General features: G+C 38.8%; 1 protein-coding gene across 3 annotated transcripts in view; it reads right to left on the bottom strand.

The window, feature by feature from the left end:
• LOC139685726 (cell adhesion molecule Dscam1-like) overlaps nucleotides 1-24,682 on the bottom strand; it is a 561,630-nt gene that overhangs the window by 293,997 nt on the left and 242,951 nt on the right. The window lies entirely within an intron of this gene.

Here is a 24,682-nt window from a genome sequence, read left to right as displayed (position 1 = left end):
TGATTTTTACTGAAAAATTGTTGCTTTACCATATACTGTAATATTTCAACAATATACAACTTAACTAATAATTAAATAATAAATATTAAAAATAAATATGCCAAGTACCATGTATTAAGAAATTCGATGTGATTCGAAAGTGATTTGATGCCCTACTGAAAGGAAGAAGGTTTTAGTGTAGCATCACCAGCTTTTATCGCAGGGTTTTTCTTTTTCTCTGGTGTTGCCTGTGAGGATATTTAAATGAGAATAATTCCTACGGATCTCTTCTTTCCATTAAGAACAGAATAACGTATTTAAGGCTTCTTCACAAAATCTCGATTGAAGTAACGCATTCATTTACGCTAAGTTAAAGGATGGGTGAAGGGGAGGACATTCCGTAAAATTGCATTTCATTTTGAAATTGGGTTATCATCGTGCATGAGATAACGCCATCAAGTGCGTTCACCAGGTTGCTCATAATGAGAGTAATTCTAGGCTTGAAAGATGGTAGTGTAGTATCCGAGTACCCTAGATGCATAAGCTGAGATAATTAACGGTAGTTGGAAGAAGAGATACGCTCTATCCTTCGTTAAAACTTGATGAAGGTACAGCGCGACGCCATGCAATTGCCTCAAGTTTGCGAGCGGCTATCTCCAAAGAAGGGGCTCTGTTGATTTAGTGGAATTAGCAGTAGGTATTTTACTGGATAAAGGGTTGTTATAGTAGTTGTTACATGCATACACATTCCATGAACGTTATGCAAGGTAAACCAGAAGGTTGAAACATGGAAATTTTAACAGATTTTGAAATCACAACATCAAAACCAATTTGGTAACCAAACAGCGTTTTAAAAATTTTTCCAATATAAAAATAAAAAAGTGCAACATTACGACAAAAATATTCATCACGGAAATCGATCTTCCATTCAAGTCTTCGGGAACGAGATGGCTACAAGTTGGAGAATTTTATTTAAGTGTTTAGGAGAAGTTCGTATTTTATCTTGAACATTCAGTTACCAAGATAATATTTAGAGAGTAATGCAAAAATACGCAATAAGTTCATAAGCAAGTACTCATCATTTCCTTAAGATAAATCATAGGTAATAGAAACAAAACTAAAATGGGATTATTATCATGGGTCAGACAGAAGCAGAGGCACATGATACCCCTGCTGCATGGCTCAATATATAAAGCGGATTAGTATATAGTGTATAAAAAAGGATCATAGTGGGTGAACATTTCATTTCATTGAAAATAAGAAAAATTGAAAACACCAGGAGGATAGAGTGATCCCGTCGCAGGTCTAGAAAAAAAACCCTTTAGTCATCCACAGATTTCATAAAACATATGTTTATATATAAGACTACGTAGAAAAATGGCTAAGCGCTCAACCTTTCCAAAGCTGTACGCAAAATTGTGAATAAATTTGACTTTTCAGAAAAAAATAGGGGACCTTACATTTCAAATCGCCCTCGTATATATATATATATATACTACCTTGATCAAAAAGTTCCCGGAATAACCACCGTGTGGCGCTCCCATCGTTCCGATTTGAGTTCTGTTTTTTTTGTTAAATTGGTACATCTGTTGTTGATATTCCCTTTAAATCTTAGTGTCATAACTTGACATTTGCAAAAGTTACGGTCGGTTTTCGGTATGTCCATCAGTGCTTCCTGCGATTTTTCCATTACTTCCTCTCGGCTGCTAAAACGCGTTCCCCGTAATGGTTTTTTAACTCGATTGAACAGAAAGAAGTCACAGGGAGCCAAATCAGGTGAATTCGGTGGCTGTTGGATGGTATTTGTTGCATTTTTCGTCAAAAAATTACGAATAATGATAGCACTGTGCGACGGTGCGTTATCATGGTGCAAAATCCACGAGTTTTCTGCCCACATTTCTGGTCTCTTTCGGCGAATTGCTTCACGCAAACGTCTCATAACGCCCAAATAATACTCTTTGACTTCTTGACTTGACTCTTCAGAATCTGAAGACGACAGCCGTGCTGTCGAAACGTAAAATAACAAATTGTGAGTGTCCTTTCTTTGTGTCTCTATATTCTAAAAATCTACATCTGTGTTTATATATATATATATATATATATATATATATATATATATATATATATATATATATATATATATATATATATATATATATATATATATATATATGTATATTGTAAGACTGAAGATATTCTGAAAGAAGCATTGAGTCTGGGGGGGAAATGGGGGGGAAGATGCAGGTAATGCTAGGATGGAAATGAAAGATGGCGATTAAGGGTATGAATTTTAATAGATCAGAAAGCTAAATACAACCGCCCCCGATATAAAATGTCTGCTTATCAGATCTACTCCCCGCTCCCTACATCCCCTCATTGCCCCCTCACCTCGTTCCCACGCTAATTGCCTCTAGAAAAACATTATCTGTCTTTTGTCATGCAAACAGTTCACTTCATTTTACAAAGGTGAATGCTTTACCCCCTTATCCATCCGAATGAACAATTACCGCTACTCCTGCAATTCTGCCTCACTCTCTTCTCTTCCTATCACTACACACACAAATTGCCGCTCCTTTCAGTCGACCAGCGTATCTCCCTTACCGTGCTGGAATCCCTATGCGATTCAGCCATCAATATAGAGGTGAGAACTCGAAAATCCGCATATATACTAGCTTTCCGATTTTTTTAAAAATTCCCACTCTTAACCGCCATCTTTAATTCCTCTTGCAGCATTCCCTGCACCTTCCCCCCTTTCCCCCCAAGACTCCATGCTTATCTCAGAAAATTTTCAGTCTTACTTAAAGCAGGCCTCGGAGAAGGTCTAATGCTCAAACAATCTACGATGTGAGAGTCATTTATGTGTTATGTGTTACCTGTTTCATTTTGTGTTCTATTGTTCTATTGTACCAGGTCTTCCTAGGAAACCATAACCAACACAGGGAAAGGAACTGGCCCCCCTACCATGATGTGTGAATTTCACACGCCGTCGGGCTTAGTACTGGGTGAACTCCACCATCACCTTCGGGTTGATTACTGTGATTATGGCTATATATATATATATACACACACACGAGGGTCATCCGGAAAGTAGTACCCGTTCGTGAAATAAAGACACAAAAGTAAATATTAACAAACATAAAAAATTTTATTTGAAAGAGGATACTTTAAACTACTTCTCAACATAATCTCCAAGCAAATTAAGGCATTTGTCATAACGTGCGACAAGTTTCTGTATTCCTGCTGCATAGTCCTTCGCCGCCAGCTCATTGAGATACGCGAGGGACCCATCTTGCACAAATTTTTGCATAATGCAGATGGTGTTTAACAATTTCATGAACAATTGTTCGAGAAACATTGGGAAAATGCTCACAGATGTCATCAATTGTGACGCGCCGATCGTTCCTCACGAATTCGTCAACTGAGCTCACCAGTTGGTCTGTAATGACAGACGGTCTCTCCGAACGCTCATCGTCGTGTGTGTTCCCCCTCCCCATGTTGAAGTTGCGACACCACCGCCGAACAGACGACTCGTCCATTACATTGTCTCCATACACCTCCTTTAATTGGCGATGAATATCACATGGGCGAACGTTTCTTGCATTGAGGAATTTAATCACTGCCCTCACTTCACAACTGGCGGCGTTCTCAATTTTTTTAAACATTGTAAACAATCACAGAAACAACACAGGCAATGCTAGCGTCACGCAACTTGGCTCAGAGAAGGCAGACAAGCCACTGAAGCTATCTGACCTCGTCCAGCGGCTACTCGCGTCGTCAGCACTTCATGCGGCACGAACGGGTACTACTTTCCGGATGACCCTCGTATATGTATGTGTGTGTATATATACTATATATATGTGTGTGTGTGTATATATATATATATATGTATGTGTATATATATATGTATGTGTGTATATATATATATATATATATATATATATATATATATATATATATATATACACATACATATATATATATATATATATATATATATATATATATATATATATATATATACACACATACATATATATATATATATATATATACACACATACATATATATATATATATATATATATACACACATACATATATATATATATATATATATATATACGAGCCTCGTATATATATATAGCCATAATCACAGTAATCAATATACATATATATATATATATATATATATATACATATATATATATAAATTGTATAACAATGTATAACACTTAGCACTAGTGGACACAGACAAAACACAGAAACACACAAAAAAGAGACTCACTTTCGAATTTTTGGTGGTCGCAGGAAGAGACGATAGAACTGAAGGGAATACGAGGGCTGGAGCGATGAATGGATAGGGAAGGTGGGGAGATAATTCGGAAGGGAAGGATTTGGAGGGGCAGCGTTAGAAGGGTGGGGAAAATGTAGAAGGTGATGAGTGTGGAGGGGGGATGAAAATATGTTTGGAGCAGGGTAATTAATGCATAATATTGATTCCTGTCCAATTCCAGGACTCCAAGAGCCACAAGAAGGATTGCTTTAATGTTTTGAGATTTAGTGGAGGATCAGAGGGTGGTAGGGATGCTAAGATGGATACACTATAGCATTATTCAAAGGGAGTGTTGTGTTCGGAGGCGTTTTTGGGGATAGGGAGCATATCAATTAGGGAAGAATACTTGCATGAAGCCTGGTGGATATTAATTCTAATATTAAGGGGTGTGGTACACTATCCAATATAATAGTCAGGGCAAAGTTGGCACTACAGCAGGTAAAGTTCATCGCTAGATGTGCAAGTAGAATAGGGAATTGGTGGGAGAGAGTTAAAAAACGGGTGGGAGAGGGATGGGATTTTGGTTTTGAAAATAGGGCATGTTTTGCATCTAAGTTTATTGCATGGCATGGGAGTGGTTTTGGGACGGGGTGGGAGTTGGTGTTTTAGTCTGTGTCGTCTAGTGCCAAGTGTTACACATTATTATTCACGTCCGTGAGACTTTCAAAAAGTGTTATAAATATATATATATATATATATATATATATATATATATATATATATATATATATTCTATCCTTCGGATAAATATTTTTAAAAGCAGAGTTAGGAATTGTGATGCTTGAGTCAATAGCCTCAATGTTCTATGTTCTTTGCATCTATCTATTTTCGGTGTTTTTGGTATTTCAATTATTATACTTTTCTTGAAGTCTCCTGGTATATTATTGTAGCTATCGTAGCTATCTTTAATTATTCCATTGAGGGCACCCTTCGCAATGACCTCGAGTGCCTTGGTTATTTCTCCGTTTATATTGTCAACCCTTGGCGCCTTGTTGTTTCTGACGTCAGCCGCGGCTCTTTCGAATGCGTTTCTTAATATATGCGGACCCCGAAAGTACCTATCATACTTTCATCTTTAATTATGCCATCTTCTATTGGTTTGGGAGGGTGATAAAATAATTCATTGTATTCTGTCCATCTATTCCCAATGTTGTCATCATGTAAAAGTATATTTCCAAAATGGATCTTTAGCGAATTTGTTTCTTTCCCGAATTGCCTCTTCGCTAGTTTATAAGCCATCTCGCAATTTCCCTTTATTATGTTGTCATTAAATATCCTTGCAGTAGCTTTATATCCATGTGTCCGTTGCCATTCTCGTATGACCTGGTTCCGCAACTGTTAATAGAGGTTTTCTTTGCTCTCATTTCAGGGATTATGGTATTTCCTTCTTTCTTTTATGAGAACTCTTATTTGAGCTGTTATCCATGCCTTCTTAGATATTTTCACTACACTCACAAGGAGCTCATATATGTAGCTTTAGGACACTCATGTATGCAGTTTCGACGTTTCGACGGCTCGACCGTCGTCACACCCTATTTATATAAATGTAAATAGGGTGTGACAACATAACTTCCATTTTTCAGACGCAAAACTTTCGAAAGAGGAATTTATGTTGCCGCACCCTGCATATATAATGTACGTACATGAAGATAGCACTAGCATATATGAAAAAACAGAGAAACAAACAAAAAAGAAACTTACTCGTATCCCGAAAGTTCGGTGGCGCTACCCTCTTTCTCATGGAAGAGAAGTAATGAACTGCGAGGAAGATTTTAGCAGAAGAAAAACGTAGAAGAAGGTTTTAACGTTAATTTCCGACCTCAATACTTTCTTCTGTCTCCTTCAATTCTAAATTTCCCCCCTCCAAAATCACCCTCCTTAGATGTAAGGAAATCATTACCAAACAAAAAGATCCACACTCTTGAACATATAACACCGACAAACAAACAACAATTGACACATTATACCGTCACCAACCCACAAGACGCTTCATCCCCTATTCCATTTCCATAAGACAGAATCTGCAATCATCCTGATTCCACTGAAGAATGCCTCTCAAATCTACACCATTCCCTACTCCAAAGAGGTTATCCAGAATCCCATCTACCCAAAAGAATCCGGGAATATGCCTACCAACCCAAACTTTCCTCCACCGCAGAAACCCCCTCTCTTTCCATTTGTACCACATACCTGTAGAGTCTCTGAGATCATTCCGAAAAAAACTCTACCGTATCCTCAAAATCCATAACTCCACCACCAAACCTTTTCCCAAATTCAGTTTGTTACTTTAACACGCCCCACCAACTTGATAGATCTCCTCAAATCAACCAATCCACTCCTTAAATCCCAGCCCCGTCCCAAAGCCTCTCTCATAATCAGGAATAAACCTAAATGCAAAGCATGTCCTCTTTTCAAAACCCGGAACCCATCCCTCTCCCACCCACTTTTTTACTCACTCTCTAAATTTCGTACTCCTTGAGATCCTCCAGCAATAAAGTTTACCTTCTGAAGTGCCAACTATGCCCTACCTTTTATATTGGACAGTATACCACACACCTAAATATTATAATGAATAACCACCGGGCTTCATGAAAGAAGTTTTCCCGAATGGGTGCTCCTATTCCCAAAAAACGTCTCCGAACATACCATTCTCTGTGATAAATGCTGTAGCGTCTACATTCTAGTATCTTCCCACCCTCTGATCTTCCACTCAAACTCATAATATTAGAACAGGCGTTTATATGGCAATAATATTAGACATCAATTAACCCATCTATCCCTTTCCTCAAAATCCATAACTCCACCACCAAACCTTTTCCCAAATTCAGTTTGCCAAATTTTTGCCAAAAAGTTTACCAGTTTCCCAAATTCATTATAAATTTCTATCCCCTATTGGCTTCCAAAACCTACCATATTATTCCCAAACTTCTAAAAATTCCCCTCGTAGCTCCTCCCTTCGCAAACCCTCCCCTTCAATTCAGCTTCCCCGGCACCTTCTATGTAAACCTTTTTCTCAGAAAGATTCTAGCGCCACCGAAAATTCGGAATACGTTTGAATTTATTTTTTTTTGTTTCTGTGTTTTGGTTTATGTTTGCTAGTGCTATCTTGATATACATTATTATTCACATCGGTACGAATATCACATATGTTATATGAGTACATGTGTATGTATATATAACTATAAACAGTAATCAACCCGAGGGTCGGTTTGGTAGGTGATGGTAGGGGACATCCAGTATTAAGCCCGACGGCGTGTGAAATTCACACATCAGGGTAGGGGGTCCAGTTGCTTTCCCTGTGCCGGTTATGGTCTCCCAGGAAGATCTGGTACCCGAAAAATCACATAGCTTGGGCGGAGAAGCAGGTGCCCAGAGTGCCTTGCCCGGGAATCGAACCCGGGACCCTCCGGTCAATAGTCCTACGCTGTGCCCCCTGGACTACCACGACCCATTTATATATATATATATATATATATATATATATATATATATATATATATATATATATATATATATATTATTATTAGGTAATCTACCGGTTAAGGTAGGTTTTTGGATGGACATAATTCCCAATCAAATTATTTGTGACCCCTGGCAAAACACAACATCCCACCTTACATCAGATCCCTCTTCAGCTCTGAGTACTTTCTTCCTCCCTTCATCCCGTCCAACATCCCTATCCTGTTCCTTCCCTTTCCTCGCTTGCCTAGCATTCTCCCTTCAATTACAGTCTTCAATATCCCGCTGCCGGTCAATACCCCCTTCATCCACTTTTCCTGCCTCCATAGGATTTCTCCCAACAAACCCCTCTCTTCACCCACCAAGCACTTCCTCTTTTTTTCTCTTTTCTGTCAATTTCACCTTCTCCATTCTTCTCCAAACCCACATTTCAAAAGCCTCCAGTCTACGTCTATCCTCCTGCTTCAATGACCACGTTTCCGCGCCGTACATAGCTACGCTCCATATCAAAGTTTTTACGAGTCTTTTCTAAACATCCTTACTCAATGTCCCCGTCATCAACTCCCTCATCAAGCCTCTTTGCCTAGCACAACTCTTCTCCTTATGTCCTTACTACTTTGACCGTGTTGCTCCAAAACTCTTTTTTTTGCCCTCCTATTTTAATGTTTAGCTTGGCCTTTTTCTTTCTAGAAAATCGCATAACGTTTGTTTTATTAATATTGATTCTCATCCCATACTTGTCGCACTGAATTTCCAATTCAGTAAGCAATACTTGCAGCCCCTTGGCTGACTGACAAACTAAAGCTTGGTCATCAGCAAACCTAACTGATTTTACGAATTCCCCGCCCACTTTCATTCCTACCTCCAGTTCTTCACATGCCTCTTTAATCATTTCCTCTGCATGCAGGTTGAAAAGCAACGGTGCTAATGGGCAACCCTGCCTTACACCTCTTCATAACACTGTCCAACCGGACTCCCCGTTCCCCACTCGCACCTGAGCAGCCTGAGACATGTACAGGTTGCAGAGTAGCCTCCTAGCTCTCCAATCTATTCCTATTTTCTGTAATATATTCATTAGTTTTTCCCAATTCACTCTATCAAACGCTTTTTTGAAATCTACGAAACAGGCAAATACCTCCTGGTTGTGTTTTATATTCCTCTCGATTAATAATCTCACTACTGCAATGGCATCACGCGTACCTCTCCCCTTCCTAAACCCAAACTGATCATTCCTAAGTAATAATTTGCCCTACTCTCTATCCTATTGTTTATGATCCTGAGAACAACTTTAGCTGCGTGGGATGTCAAACTTATTGTCCTATAGTCCTCACGTGATGCAGCCTTTGCCTTTTTCGGAATAGGAACTAAAACTGATCTCACAAAGTCTTCCAGCCAGATTCCTTCCTCATAAATACTGCGAATGAGCGCATATAGCCTCTTCTTCCTACATTTTCCTAAACATTTCAATAGTTCCGCGGGAATGTTATCCACTCCCACGGCCTTATTTAGTTTCATCTCCCTTAATGCCCTATATTCCTCTATATTCATACATATATATATATATATATATATATATATATATATACACAAATTTTCATGCCTTTGTGAGCATGATCAATGAGTAACCACTGGAAAAAGCAAATTATTATCAGCGAGATATTGGATTTGGATCATTTTGCAGTTACTTTCAAAATGAGATACCCCAACTTTGGGAAAGGCGTTGGATGTGGTCGAGCAGAGCAAACATGGTCAGATGTTGGCGATAAAGAATTCTCATCGGCAGTGAATGAAGGATCACACTGATTGGCGTTCTCATTCGTTCAGGGGTATAACTGAATACGAAGCATTCTCCACACACGCTCAAGTTGGGAATGACAGAGAGTTCAATTGTTCACACAATCATCTAGTCCTTCTGGGAGAAAGGCACTGGCTATAACTCCAACAACCCCTACTTCCATCCCTCCTGGCAGCATGACTATATCTGAACGCCCCTACTTGAAAAAAGCTTTTAAAAGTTCCCCTTAATCACTATCACAGGGGCAAGGAAGTTAATTAGCTAAATTGAAGAACATAGTTTGTGAGATTTTAAATCAAGTTTATGTCGACTGGTGGGTATTTAAGTTTTGCCCCTTGGCCTTTTAACACTACGTGGCACATTACATTATTACATCCTTAGAGAATAATGCTGAACCGCAGATGGTAGAGGAAAAGGACCTTTCCCCTTACCTAACGTGTGAGTTTAATAAACGGCCATGTTTATTATTTGGTGAAATCTGCCGTCGCCTATGAAAGCGACCTCGGGCTGATAACTGTAGCTATAGTTTATATACATGAATACTTTCACTCACCTGAATACGACACTCATCAGTTGTCCCTTTATATAAGGGTAACTAATATTCGTTTTTCAAACTGGTACTCGATACATATATGCGTTGTAGTAATGCAAAAAAAATTAGATCACAGCGGAAAAGAACAGTCAGTTCTATCGAACAGAGAGAGAATCTTGATGAAGTTGTTGAGCATACAATGATCAACTGCAATTGCTAAGGCAAATAAGAAATAGTGAGAGAGTTTTGTTGAGAGCCTTCACGGTAAAAGCTGGAGAATCGCGGCAGGGGGTAGGAGAGCCGCGGACGGGGATCAAGCGGAGGGGGACGAAGGTGATGAGACCAATGGGGAAGGAGGGAGGTTGGGGGGATAGGAGATTTCGAGAGGCATCCAGTCAACGGGGACGGCGAGCGGGTGAGGAGGTGCAGAGTGGCATGTCACTTGAATAGGGCGCCTGTACTTGAATTCCAAGGGCGCACGCCGCGTTTGCAACATGCCCTACGCCTTCCCCAAAACCTTCCCCCCTCCGTCGACCAGCGTGTCCCGTTCGATACTCATCCCCTCTATCCTTCCCTGCCGTTGCATTCAACCGAAACACAGTCATACGAAGGAGGGGAGGGGTAGTCGTGGGGTATGGGTCTCAATCACATGCCGTTCACTCGAGGCGAACACAAGGTTCCCATCCCCGTCCTGCCCGCTGAACCACCCTCGTACTCTCCCCTTTACCGCTCTCAGCCAGTCGCCGATGCATCGGATCTCTGGTTCGATGGGACGCTCTTTGTGCCTTGCTCACTGCAGGGTGCTCCAGGCGAGTTGTTAGCGTCGGTCTGGGTGAGGGTGACGAGAGCGCTTGGGATTACAGATGCCGGAGAAGCTGGGGTAAAGACAGGATTCCCGAATCATGTGGAGGAATTAGAAAAATTGGTGGAAGGTGGTCCAAATGGCCTATGAGTTTTAACGTAGTCTGAGGCATCCTTGGGATCGTCTTCAAAGCGTTCCAAAGCCAACCTTCCGAACGATGCATGGAGTAAGAGGAAATACGATGAAATGGTATATATATTGAGTAGAGCGTTGTTTTATCCGCAAATTGTACGTTGAGCTGGGACTAACTCCATTGGATGAAGTACTGGTAGGTATGACGATATGTTAACCTCAGGAAATTATCATTAGAATTATTCTGATCTCAGGAATAGGAAATTTAGTTATTACAAATTATTGTCTCAAGTTCTGATCCCAACAATCACTCAATTAACACATAGAGCAAGGGAATGTCCATTCATTTTCAATTTATTGAACAATGAATCCATCTATAATGAACTACAACAAAAAAGCAAAATTTGCAACTGTAAAATTATGGGATATCCATGAAAAAAATGCATTATTTGCTTGCATTAGTAATAGTGTTTGTTATTTATAATATTTATAACAAACTCTGGGAGTTTGCACAATTTCTTCAAATATTGTAATAGTTAAAAATAATTAGTTGAGCAAAGGTAATGGAAGCCACCCAATAATAACCAATGTATTTCGTGAGATTAATGGTCTCTGATGGATCGCAACTAATTTATTTTAACTCTATACACAATGCTAGTTATTCAACCATTAATACTACAACCTTATCCTGTGTTTTTTCCATTTATCCATGGAATTTCTCTTTTCCTTATGATGCGTGTGCAACTCTTTGAAGTGAATAATATTAATTAAAAAAATATTGCCCTCGTTTCGTTGGCTGCCCAAAGTTTGATACATAAAACTAAATATGTTTTCGGGTGTAGCTGTGATATAAAAATTACGCTTTTTCATTTGATATATAAAAGGAGAAATATTTTATTACTGAATAATGATGAAGATTGATAATATTTTACAGTATTATACAACACATAAACTATGATTATATATAAAACAGTGAAACCCTCGCTAGGAATTCACTCACCATAGTATCAACACGTCTGATGGCTTTTGCGTGCCATAGATTTCTCTACACCAATATGTATATTAATTTTCTTTAGGAAAATCTCTATCCTGCCCTGCGTTTGGGTACTTTTGTAATTTAAAAATAGTACCACGATTTCATAAAGCACAGTCAATCTTTTTGTTATCATGACCACCCTATCTTTGAAAAAAAAAAATATTTTTTATCCTGGTTTGAATGTTATATACGATTTTCATGAGCAATCAGATTATCATACAGTAAAATAACTCTCCCGGGAAGGTTTTGCGCATGGGAAAATCAATTCCGATGTATTTGTAGATGATTAATCTTAAGTTCTTCAGGCATTTAAGGTATTGTAAAATGTGACGACACAACTGATTCGTAAAAGGGGCGTTGCGCTCACTCAATGATCAATAATTTTTCATTGTATTTTAGCGTTAAATTATTTATTTGAGTTGTACGATTTCACTAATACGTAAATTTGTTATTAAATAAATCAATATAAAATAAAAATTTGTCTTCTTATCTATTTCTGGTGAATTTTATTCCAATTGTACTAAAAAATAAATATGTCAATGCTTAGATATTATACGGGTATGATTTCCAATTTTAAGTTAACTGAAAATCATCTACAGAAAAGTATATATAAGGAAATACTAATATCCAGGCGATGCCCAATTTCACTTCATGATTGAAGTGTAAAGATAGACGTCATTTTTTTAGAGAGAATATCATGAATGCACATGGAAACTTCAATGATTGTTTGGGTCCAGGAAAAATTGTAAGCAAGATCAAAAAGTATACATGGTGTCGAAAACGGAGAAAAGCCTAAGTAACTACGGATATGCATAAAGGAGGAATGAGAGGAAAGGCGAAGCAAAGATCTCTCTGCCTTAAAGGGGAAACTGAACCATCACAAATATTTCATCACCACCATCGCCGGGATACACATTCAATGTATGAACATAACCTTCAGTGCCACCATTGAAAGAAATAACTAAGATACACAGGCAAATTTTAGAACGAGGCAAATTATCCGATATTCAATGTAAGTCAATATTAGAGTTTATATAGCATTGTTAAGTTTTCGAAAAGGTGAACGTGTTATGTTATAATAAATGCTTTTAAACTTAATTACTTCGGCTGCTGTTAATCAATACGCCTCAGTGATGAAAAAGCAACAGCCAGACAGATGGCGTTTTTGAGCATTCCAAATATAAGTACACTCATCTTTTAAATATTCATAATGAAGCGTAATTTAGCGTCTACATACATCGGTAATTAATATTTTTTCCTTATAGTTAAAAATGCACCCTCCTCAAAAAGTTGTCAGCAGTTCTGAATATTAAATTAAGTTACTTTTATGCAGCCTGATCCTCTGAGGAAACGTTTAATGATAACTAAAGTATACAGTATGATATTACTATACTTAAATCGTAACCTGGACTCATTCTGGAATATTGAGTGACACACCTTAGTAATTAATTAATAAATAATATGCATTATATTATTATGATATAATACATATTATTAATATTAATATAATTAATATTAATATAAAACACCTTAGAAATATTAATGAATCTATGAACTTCTGAACAATGTATAGTTTCAGGCGTAGCTGTGTGGAATTGCTCCATAATAAATAACGTTAAAATAAAACTTTGTGACTACGCATGAAAAATAAGCTTATTTTGATATGGAGTTACAAAGTATTGTTTTAACATTATACATTTTGAACTTCTATTTATCAGTAGACTTCTAATGCGAGTCTTTTATTTACAATTTAATGAAAACTAAATTTCAAAGCGCCGCCAACCATCCGACGAACGCATTTAAGATACGCAAAATCACGCAGATAAATGAAATCCCAGCCACCATTATCCTCAGTCCCAACCACCTTTATCGAAAAACACTGGCTTATTGAATTTGAAATGAAAGAAAATCGAGCTCTCTATGGAAGATTTTTCGACAAGAAACTACATATTTCCCTCTTTTACGGATCTCCTTGTTCCCATGCTCAGCTGAATAAGCATCACCCTTCGTTGGAACCAGGAAATATTCCCCGTCGGGACCAACAAATATTTTTCTCATGCCCAAAATTCTCCCTCCGGGTATGAGAAAGCCGCACGAAAGCATCGAATCTTACGAAAAAAATTTGAAGCGTTTGGGGGTGGGTGCTGGGGTAGTCTTAGAGGAGACTGCGTGGATATGTCTACGGGATGAAAATAGCGGTGAAGGAAGATTGGACTACAGGTATCTTGGCAAAACGATGGAAGCTGATACCTCGGCCGCCTGGACAACTAACCCTCAACACCCATAGGCCTCGTGTACCAGCCCCTTTGTGCCCGCTATCACTACAACTCCACCTCGATTCCCCGAAGCACTTACTCCACTCTAAGACCCAGCTTACTCCTTCGTAGATTCATTTTCTTTCCCTCCTTCTTCCACCTCTCCCCACCACTCTTCACCCCACATGTCGCGCTCTTCTGCTGAAAGACCAAATGGATGAAATACGAGAAGTATGGCAAGGTTTTCTACCAATGGAGATCATTTATTCATCTCCATTACACTTGACGCCGTGGGCTACCAAAGGAGGAATACTGGCTCTTTTTGTAGGTTTTTTATCATCTGAGTTTGAGCGCGATTTATTTATATTTATGGAACTATTTATGGGTATCTTGTTCAATTAATCATCATCGATATACTAATATTAAATATATGGTATGCCAAAGCTTTTGTTAGAGAAAATTAAAGGGTCTACCCACACTGTATGTAGAGACCTACCTAGAGGGAAAATCATACTTATCAGCTAATCTACACTATGAAGTTGGAGAATGATTCTCAAATATTTTAATAGTTTCAGTGTTCCACTTAATGTGACTAGTGACCATTAAAGAAGTATCTATTGTGGAGAAAGATACAAAATTCATTAATCCATAATTAATGAGCACGGAACTCAATCAACATTTTTTCAAACTAAAAGTTCGTAATTAACTCATTAAAATTTTAACAAAATAAATAATTTCATCACGTGCCACGAATATTCGCCTGAAATATGAAATGAACTGCCTTTTCCCAAATTAAACATTTCTGAAGATAAGTTAGTCCTGAATTATTAGTGCCGTTTAGCAAGCCATTGATAAACGTAGCCTTATATGTGCTTGTACATATAGAAAACAAAGAGAGCATCTCTATGTAATAAATACTTCACTGGAATTAGCAAGTGATTCCTAAAATCAACAAAAGGGCACAAATTCTCACCCATTACAAGGGTGGTAAGTCAAAGCATTTCACTTTACTCGCTTCAGCCACGACTGAGGCCCTTGAAAATTTAGTATTTAGCCTGAAAAGTGGGTCGCCGGGGGCAATCGTACAGGCCCCGCGTTTCATTCTCGAAGCGTATGACGCCATGCATTTCGAAAAAGTTTCTTTCAGCTCTGAAAAATACAGCGGGAGGGAAGTGTACGGCCAAGAGAACCGTCGACCATTCCCCTCTCTAGAATGAAGAACAAAACGCGTCCAGACCACATCGCCCGATACCCCCCATCCGGATACAAAAGAAGCAGCGAGCACAAGCATCAGCAGGCAAGCAGGAAAATCACCATGGACGGGATTCGATTCATCGGAGGGAAAGCTCTGCTAGAAATCATTTCACGCTTTCCTCAGATGACGAGGATGATGATGCCGATGAGTTCAGCGACAGAAGCAATTCAAAGCAGGGGGAGGAGTAGTGCCCAGTCAATCGAGGCAACGGTACGCTCTCCCAAAGAATGAAGTCTCTTGAAATTGCGGAAATTGCTCACAGAATTGCGTTAATGGCGAAGCGAATAGTTTGTGGAAAGGGAGCGGGAAAGGAAGAGGGGGGACGAGGGGTTTGGTGTCAATGGCGCCCGCTCCCCCCATCAGCTCCCCCGTGCAACAACCCATCTCCCCGAGTTCGCTGCATCCGGTGACTAATGCATATGCAGGGCGGGGGTTGGATCCTCTGGCGTATCCCCCGCCACCGACCGAGTGCTCCCCTCACCCCTCAGGCCCTCCACGCTCTTCTCTCCACAGACACGCAACATCCCTTGGGCGGCAATGTAGGCATGCAGGGAGCGTCCTCGGGTGGTCGCGCATGCGCAAACGGGCGAGAAACCCCCACACGCCGTGCCTTCAGGGCCCGCCGAGTACATAGGGATTCCTCCTCATTCGGTCTGTTTCTGCGCCTCCTTCCATGCCCTTCAACCAACCGCCTACCCTTCATGTGCCGGCAAACTGTCCGTATCCCTGTTCCCTCGTGGCGCCATCGTCTGTTCAAAGCAACGAAGCACCCGCCCCAGGCATCCACTTCCTAGTTACACGTTCAGATATCCCTCCTGCACGGTCCCCCTGATCCTATACCGTCATCCACCTCCACCTCTTCCTTAGGACTTCAGCACCCGATGTCTAATATTCCCCTTTATTCAAAAACTTCGAACGCTGAGGAGAGTGTTTAAGTTCATTGGAGCGTTTATCTGGGGTGTCCTATCGTTTCACATGCTCATGATTGAAACTACAGCTTTTGAACTGCTCATAATCTTCCACGTTAATTGAAACGTGGTTCTTTTTACAAAGGGGTTGAACCGACGGGCGGATATCGCTTGGTTTATATCACTTTTTCTATGATATATTTTTTGTCTGACGTGAAATATTTTATTTTGGCTGAATCATAACGTCTTTTATCCGCGTATATGTGATGACCCACAATGCGATGTGTGAGTGATAATATAAGGCAGGGATATAATTGGTAATTTTTGGGCAAGGCCTTAACTTTCTCTCATTAAGCCTTATTCGGAAATTAAATTTGTAATAAAATGCATGTTCTGCTACATTACAAATACGCTTAGTATCACTAAATGTCAATAACGTTTTAACTGGTAACTATTATAGATAAGCAGTATGATAGGAGTTTGAAAACCAACGTAATCAATTACATAAAACTTGTTTTACGCCCTAAGCTTGAGTAAGTGAAGTTTTAAATATTTAAATAAATAAAATATTGCGCGTAAAGTATCCATAATTCATTTTCCAACACATCGATGAAGTTTAATGGTCATTTTTCAACAGAATTATTTTAACATTATAGCTATGATTGTTCTGAAAATATGTCTGTACACAAAGGGGTCATTGGCTAACCGCGATGTCACAAACAGGTTCGAGTCCAATTTTGGATTCAAAACTGTAATCTTGCGTTTGAGAGGAATTTTGTTTTGAAGAGAGTAGCCTACGCGGTTGACCTCCTGGATAAATAATTGTGTGGTATTTCCTCATTTTGCGTTGATTCAACACTGCCTTCAATTTACCCAAAAACCCATTTATTTATAATAATATTCTGGGGCTCGAATTAATCAATATGTGAAAAATGACATTTAAATATTATTTTATGTTACCCCTCAGCATATTTTTTTAACAGCGCGTTATGCAACTTCTGGTGAATATTAACACTAATTGGCCGAATGCACATTTATATAATCCCGTCATAAATAAAAAGAGATTTTTGTTTTATAATAGCAATTAAGATTTATATCTGTAGTTTAGCCATTGGTTTGTTGTCAGGAGTAAATTCATGTGACAATGGCTATTTTTAAACATTACCGATAAGGTATAAAACTAGAGATTAATTTAATTTATTTCTCCAATAATATTTTAGATGAAATTAACTTTAAGTTTGATGATTTTTGACAATTTTTTACAAATAATTTCATTTTCATTCTATTTAATTAGATTGAACGAATATTTAAAGGAGTGAACGACCAATAATTTTTTCTCTTTTTGGTTTTCCTTTGCTACGGTATGAAGCTCTCATAAGTGGACAATATGGTTTTTGTGGCAGTAATATGATTTCAAATGACTAATGGATTTCCAGTGTTTGATGACTTCCAATGAATTTGTGAAAGATGTCAAACTAATACAGCTTAGTCTCTTCCTTCCTGTAATTGCTTAATTTTGGAAATTTACGTGTCTTGTTTTTGAACATTTAAATTGGTTTGCCAGTATTTAACACAAATTTATATGCCGGAAAACCGATCAGTTAACTGTTTTGCTTGGTCAGCTGCGTCTGAGTGTACATCATATGACAATTGATAAGAATGAACGATTATATTCTCGGTGTAATGAGAATAAAATACTGGCATCTAAATTTTTCATTGCGAATACAGCGACTGGTGCCAAACCGTTGTTTATCTAAGCTCTTCAGCCTAAACGACCTTTCCATATAACGATAATGTCATCATAAGGACCTCTTAAACGACAGTTTCAACCTGTAGATTCCAATTTATTCCCAGCGTATGTCACCAACAGTTTATGTGTAATATATTTTTAACAACATTCGCTGGGAATAAAACGGAACCTAGCTTAAAAGGCATTTGTGGTGGATTTGTCTTCACAAATGTAGTTTTGTTTACCAATAATAATCTTCTAATAAAGCTGGAATCAACGTGAAGATCAATTTGGTAGGTTATGGTAGAGTTCACCCAGTACTAAGCCCGACGGAGTGTGAAATTCTCACAACAGGTTAGGCGGCCCAGTTCCTTTTCATGAGCCGGTTATGGTTTCCCAAGAAGATCTGGTCCCCGAAAAACCACACAGCTTGGGTTGAGCTGCAGCTCCCAAGATACTTGCCAAGGAATCGAACCCGGGACCATCCGATTAGTAGTCCAACGCTCTACCCCTGTACTACCGTGACCCACAATTTTCTGATATTTAAATAATAAAATTATTGGTACATTTTCATTTTTCCTTAAAAGTGGATGTAGCATAGGCTAATTAACATTAACATCAAAGGAAGGGAGGTTGCATTATAAGTTAACTAGAGATGCATGGAATTCATTTTACGGAGGGTAAACAAGATATGTTTAAAAAGATAACGATAATTGGTAGCAAATTTTATGCCACAAAATTAAATACCTTTATCTGTGATAATAGCATATAAGTTTTCCACTTTGGCCATGTCATTTTCAGGAAATTATTAAAATGCAATGACTTGTGCATTACATTAAAAGCGGCATTTTTTGTTTTTTAAAAGTTATGTTTGATAAAAATGACGAAGATTTCTCCTCCGGCTGATCTTAATAAATTAATTGTAATTTAAGATCGTGCATGTAATCCGAACATGAGTGGGCTCTCAGAGACATTATGTCCCACCCTCTAAGCGATGCACATTTTCTGAAGACCAAAGAGCAAATTGTTATATTTTTAAGGAACTGAAGTGGAGTGGCGATAGGATCTGCGCCCTCTTACAAAAAGGGATTAGCTAGCTCTTTCGAGGTGAGTTGGAAGGTGTTGGCTGCCTTGGCTATCTATCAGGGAGGAAGCTGGTGTACTTGAATCTAATGTACTTGAATATCCATGATAGACTGCTACCAATTTTGAATTAAAATATTTGGCCAAATTCAATCAATGTTTTTTACGGAACTACATCGCAGTTATTCAGATTTGTTTCGGTTGTGCATAGTAACTTTCGTAAATTTAATATATCATGCAACGCTAATACAATATGTAATAATGTATTGGCTATTACGTGTAGCAAGTCAAAGTAGATGGAATAAACCTAATTTCATTAGAAGAGCACTTACTCCACCATATGCTTTTCATCGCGTAAGAACAATTTGCATTGCAAATCCTCGTGAATATTTGAATGAAGATTATTTTAACTACGCTTTGCAATTTTATTTGTGTCATTCAATTTAAACGGAACATGATACACGTATTTATTATAAGATTATAAATCACCTTTCTCGAGCATTTCTATTGCCAAAGGGGAGAGTTATGTGGTACATAATACAAATTGAGTGGCAACTGACTTAGTACTCAGAATAAATGAATTTGTATCTGACTGACCTCGCAATTGATACATCTTTTTCCAAATTTATTTTTGACAGACTATGTAAATAAGAGGACTAAAATAGTTAGTAAGAGATTTGTAAAAGTTATTTGAATGTTTTATTTGACTAAGGATAGGCGTAGGTAACTGCTTGCTAACTATGCGTGAGAAATACTATATTTATTGCCAAATGTTAACCTTTGTGGCGTATATCAAGTGAGGCACATTATATTAAGATTACTTAAGTGAATTAAATTACACACAACAAATGGTAAAAGATTCGAAAAATTTATTCCATAAAATATCGATTGAAGCCTGCGAATGTTTTTTGTGCAGTGTTTTTAAACAAGCCTTTTAAGCACTAACGATAACAAAATTTTCTGCACCACACACAGGATTTGTGATAACCAAATTTAATATAGATTGTATGAGAATATGAGGGTTACTTGTTAAACAATTACGTTAATTGCATAGACTATACTAGGTGACTACTCAAGCAGCACCTCGTGAACATAAAAGAGAAAAAGGAGAACCCGTGCGACAAGAGAATAAGACAAAGATAGTAACCAATTAAAAATTTTAAAATCAATCTCCCAATGATAAATATACCTTATCATGCCATTATTATCCACTACCACCAGGACTCCTACCGTTTAAATGCTTTTTGTTTATATACATGTATTATTAGGGAAAGAACATTCAATTATACTTTTGGAAAATTATTTCAATATACAGGGTGCGGTCCGAACCTAATGCAACTATTTTTTAAGGAACTTATTTAACACATTTGCACTAACACTTAAAATCCTTCAAAGTACTGTCCTTGGGCCCCCATTTTTTTCCAGCGACTATATAATGCCACGTCGTCTTTGGGGACCTCTCGCAATGTCTTCGTCACGGCTGATTGGATCTCTTCACAAGATGTGATAAAAAAAGGACCGAACTAATTTCATTCTGCGAAAACCGTTTGACGGATCGAAGCGTGACACAGTGTGCCATCAAGCGACACATCTGACGACTAAATGGAGATGTTGAATTTGTTTACGTTGAGTCGTTACGCAGCAGCATCGGTATGTGTCTTCACCAGTTCGTTGCCACGTGCAACGACAGCAAATGAAGGAGCTAGAGGAACACCGTTTGTGCGTGAAATTTTGTTTAAAACTTGGCAAAAGTGCTACGGAGATATTTGGAATGATTCAGCAAGCCTTTAAGCTATACATCTATGAGTCAAAGCCAGTTTTTTGAGTGGTGCAGTTGTTTAAATTTGGGCGAAACCTCGACAGATGAAGGTTCGCGAACGGGGCGGCCTTCCAATTCGATAGATCCCAACCATTTCAAATTGGTAAACGATTTGGTGCGGGAAAATTGCCGCTTAACTGTTAGGGAAATAGACGAGGAAGTAAACATTAGTTTTGGATCCTGTCAGACAATTTTGACAGATATTTTGGGCATGACGCGCGTCGCATCAAAATTCGTCCCGCAGGTGCTGATTGATGAACAGAGACAAAACTGGGTGGACATTTGTCAGGAACTACTGGATCGACCCAGAGTTTCTTAAAACCATCGTAACCGGTGACGAAACCTGGGTTTACGGTTATGATGCTGAGACAAAGGTCCAGTCTTCCCTGGGGATAGGTCCTCATTCTCTGCGACCAAAAAAGGCTCGCATGTCCCGGTCTAATATGAAGGTCATGCTGGTGTGTTTATTCAATTGACATGGGCTGATTCATTACGAATAAGTCCCTCAAGATGAAACCATTAACGCAGATTTCTACTTTAAGGTAATAAAGAAACTGAGGGTCGCAGTGAGCCGGAAGAGGCCGTACATGTGGAGAAACAATGCGTGGCGTTTCCACCACGATAACGCGCCGGCGCACACGGCGCTGATCGTGGCAGAGTTTTTCGCCAGAACCGGAACTTCCGTGATCCCGCAGCCACCCTACTCTCCAGACGTGGCTCCATCAGACTTTTTTTGGTATCCAAAGTTAAAATCAACCTTAAAAGGGCGCCGATTCAACTCTATTGCGGACATTAAATCTATTTGTACGGCGGACCCAAAGAAGATCAGTAAGGCGGCTTACCAGGCAGGGCCCGAGAGCTTGAAAAAACGTTGGCAAAGTGTGCTATCAGCCAAGGCCTGTACTTTGAGGGCGACAAGTTCGATTAAGCTGTATCCGTCGAAATAAACAAGTTATAAAATCAGTCCTGTCTTTTTTTGATCACATCTTGTATGGACGCAAAACGGGTTCTTTTTAGGGCTGTCTTAATCCGAGAGAATAAAAGGAGGTATGCTAAGGCGATGTCCGGCGAGGGGGTGAGGCAGTGTTTGCTTCATGTGTTTGACGAAAAACTCACAGACTCGTAGCGCGTTGTGGCAAGGCTCGTTGCCGTGAGGGAGTTACGAAGTAGATTCTATGTCTTGTCTCGTCCAGATGACCCTTTTCGGAGTCTTTCTGTTACATCCACGTAGTAGGTAGTGTTAAATATAGTATGTCCTCGAAGAACCAAATCCTTATTGCCTACTCCTTCAATGTCAGAAAGAAAATAAGCATTGTTTTCATTTTTACTCCTTCTAGCCTTTTTAGGCATGGGGGACTGGTCGGTGTGCCACTCAAAGCTTTGACCTTTTTTTTCTGGGTCGTATTCATAAAGCCCTGGTTTTATCACCAGTGATGACGTTATCCAAATAATCAGGTTAATTTTCAATGCGTTTCAAAAGTTCATATATAATCTCCATTCCGTTGGTATTTAGGTCCACTGACAGCTCCTTGGGCACAAGCTTGGCCCACCCTTTTTTCATCGCTAAAGCTTCAGCAACAATGGGAACCACAACAGTATGCGTCAAGTTACGTTCATTGGCAACCATCTTGATACTCAATCGACGGTCAGAGTCCAACAACTGTTGAACATGAGCCATATTATTGTCGGTCTAGCCTGTCGGCGGCCACTCAGACCGTTTTTCATCGTGAACCTCTTCCCAGCCCTTCATAATGGCCTTAAACCACCTCGAAATATGTGAGTGGGACAGAGCAGAGTCCCCGTAAGGCTCACGAATCATTGTGTGAGTCTACTCAAAAGTTTTTTTTGGTTAAGCACAAAACTTATTAATCGCTTAACGTCGCTCGATCGTCCATTCCATTTCTTTCATGACACGGTCGACGCGCAAAAGTTTACAACAACTAACGTTCTGCTGCTTCCACAACTTGGAGAGGACTTAGACCGGTTTCGCGGCGAGGCCCCCAACCTACTGCAAGTGATAGTTGGTGATAGAGATAAAGTTACTGTCAGAGAGGACAGTATTTTCTCAAGTCATAGAGTTTTAATGTTGGTGTGCGTGTATGATACCTATAGTACAGGATGCAACTGGGAGGAAGAATGTTTTTTTGCGTGAAATATTTCCGAAAATATTTGAAAATTTACAAGAAATGACCTTTCTGTGAAAGAGAATTTTAACGCGATGAATTGTGCAAATGAACATAAATGCAATGGGATCAGGCAATAAATATTATTGAATAAAATAACGGGTTGAGGCGTGATTTTTTACCAACTACTGCGAAAGGTTGAAGGGTACAGTTGAGTGAATAGAAAATACATTTTCTCGTATTTCTAAACCTGATATTTGAATTCAAGGTGCTAAGAAATCCAGGATAGAAAATAAATTATAATCAAGTGAGGAAAGGGGATTGCGACCATTGAGCGGATAAAACTATGTAACTTTACTTTAAATAGGGAAGAAACAAGGAAGAAGCAACGGTAATAGAAGGACATTAATAGATAAAAACGAAACAAGAGTGAGGATTATGAGGACGATGAAAAGAAAATAAGAGGATATTAAATGTTAGCTAAAAGAATGTACATTGTACAGATTTGTAAATAAATATAATGGTAAACCAAAAGTTTTGAATCAAATATCACCTAAAAAATTTAATGACAAACCGACAATAATAATTAAGTTATGTGTTCAGTAGCCAATGCTATAATCAGGAAGACACGAATGGGATTGCAGTTGCTATAATCACAAAAACTTAGGTTGACCACAAGAAAAGATACTGATGACATTGTCCAGAGTAATGAAGGATATGATTTAATTGGTGATTACAAACAGCTACATTTAATGTATCAGAATAATATTTTGGAAAATATGCGTTTAATATTATAAACATTAAAAGCAAAACTGAATTGAACATAGTGTCATTTACAAGGAGAAGGAATTGATTCCATTTATATTCAGTAAATTTACGCGCAAAATGAGCTAATAAGTTAGATAAAGCTAATTGTTAGAAAATTTATTGCGTGGTTGAACTGATTTAAATCTAGGGAAAAAATGAAAGTGAATTGTGAAATACCATGAACATATTTTTTAATGGGTGGATGACATGCACAATTAAACATATATCAAAGCCGTCTATTTTACAAATGACTCAAAACACTGGGCCCATTACCAAATCACCGAACGCCGCAGTGGAATTGGGCTCCACAAAGACAAGGGAAGATTCCTCGTGTGTCCATCTCTCTAAATTCAATTACATAAACGACCCCAATTAAACAGTTGAGAACCTTAAAATCAGTCCGGGGCAAAGGGATCCAATCCTCCTAGCGGGGACCCTAATTTCCGTGCGCCGAAGACGGCCGACCACAGTGGCCAAGAGAGGGAAACGCCCACCGCGATGGGGGATGAGCCTGGAGAACGGATAGAATGCCATGAAGAGATGGCGAAGGAGATAAAGAGAGAAGAGAGCGGGAGAGTTGAATTTCTTTCGGAACGCACTCTGTATGTGTCATTCTTTTCGAATGAACTATTTAG

Source organism: Hetaerina americana, unplaced genomic scaffold (assembly GCF_022747635.1).
Source record: "Hetaerina americana unplaced genomic scaffold, ioHetAmer1.1.p SCAF_12, whole genome shotgun sequence".
Lineage (NCBI taxonomy): Eukaryota > Metazoa > Arthropoda > Insecta > Odonata > Calopterygidae > Hetaerina > Hetaerina americana.
The sequence above is the reverse complement of the archived record's forward strand: the minus strand, read 5'-3'. Positions and strand labels throughout refer to the sequence as shown.